This window comes from Sapajus apella, unplaced genomic scaffold (assembly GCF_009761245.1).
Source record: "Sapajus apella isolate SASKATOON/1434 unplaced genomic scaffold, GSC_monkey_1.0 scaffold4818, whole genome shotgun sequence".
Classification (NCBI taxonomy): Eukaryota; Metazoa; Chordata; class Mammalia; order Primates; family Cebidae; genus Sapajus; species Sapajus apella.
Window position 1 is genome coordinate 3720 of NW_022441742.1, and position 1436 is coordinate 5155.

The window sequence follows — 1436 nt, forward strand, 5'->3', positions numbered from 1 at the left end:
AATTTTGAAGAAATACAAATTTGCAGTCTCTTCTTGACAAAGGTTTTTATTAACAAACTAAAGTAATTAACACGATATGATATTACCAATATAAAACAGTTAAATGGGGGTCGGGCCCGGACCTGCACTGCCTCAGGATGTAAAGTGTAACAAGGGGGTTGGGGTGGGCAGCGTGGGCCTGTGAGGCCTGTGGGTGCTCACATCCCCCAGCTCCCCCCACAGCTAACTCCACAGTGGTCCTCTCTGGTTGATGCGGATGGATTCAGGTTTTAGACTGAAGTCTACCTGTTCTCCAGTGCCCCCCACCTCCTGGGTCCCCCAGCTCCCCCTGCAGCCAGCTCCGCAGTGGTCCACCCCGGTTCCAAACTGAAGGTTCTGTGTTCTGTGACCACAACAGGCTGGGGTTTCTGCGGTGACCACCAGAACAGCCTTGGTGCTGTGGAGGAGCCCAGAGCTACCCCCTCAGCTGTACTTGGGGATGGTCTTTTAGGAGCTACCCAGGATTGTGGCCGCACTGATGGAAAGTATGGTATCAAATTCTAATGGTTTTCCATGGGAATTAGTAATATGGGCAGGTGTTATTGGATTTTTTGCTTTTCCCCTGTTTTTGTGGAGGACTATCAGATCAGTTAGGAGTTGGCTTTATGTGGAAAGAGAGAAAAAGCTTGCCGTAGTGCTTTGTGAACTAATTGAAAAAAAGTGCAAACTGCTTGAAAAATCTAGGCGTGCTCAGAAAGAGTATGGAGACTATGAAGTAGAGTCATCTTTACAGGATAACAGCTTTGAGAAGGAGACAGCAGAAGCACAAAGTTTGCAGACAGCATGTGAAAAGCTTAACAGGTCCATTTCTGAAATTAAGGATGAAATATTCTATCTAGAAAAAGAGTTAAAGGAAGAGACATCTAAACATACTAGACAAGAGAAGTTGATGGCGGATAGTTCAAAAATGATACAGTCATTAGAAGGTCACTCAAAATCCCTCAAATCACAAAAGGCTGAAGCCAAAATGACCTTCAGGATATTGCAAATGAGTGGAGAACAACTGAAGACAGAAATAAAAGATGCTTTGAATGAAAATTCTCAACTTCAGGAAAGCCATAAACAGCTTTTGCAAGAAGCTGCAGTATGGAAAGAACAAGTGAGTGAACTCAGTAAACAGAAAATATCATTTGAAGACTCCAAAGTGCACACAGAACAAGTACTAATTGATAAAGACGATCACATCAAGACTCTGACTGAACACTTGCTGAAGATTAAAGATTGGGCTACTATGCTTGGAGAAGACAGAATGGATTATCATAACTTGACATTGGAAATGAACAATGAATTGGAAAATGGTGCCTACTTAGGTGATACTCCAAAAGGAGCTTTGAAGAAACTGATTCATGCTAAGTTATATACTTTAAAAACTTTAGAAGGAGAAAGAAACCAAATTT

The 1436-nt window shown here is 42.4% G+C and overlaps 1 pseudogene; it reads left to right on the top strand.

Moving 5' to 3' along the window:
- The first annotated feature begins 397 nt into the window (after positions 1-397).
- LOC116547803 lies at positions 398-1349 on the top strand (annotated as a pseudogene).
- Positions 1350-1436: the final 87 nt, after the last annotated feature.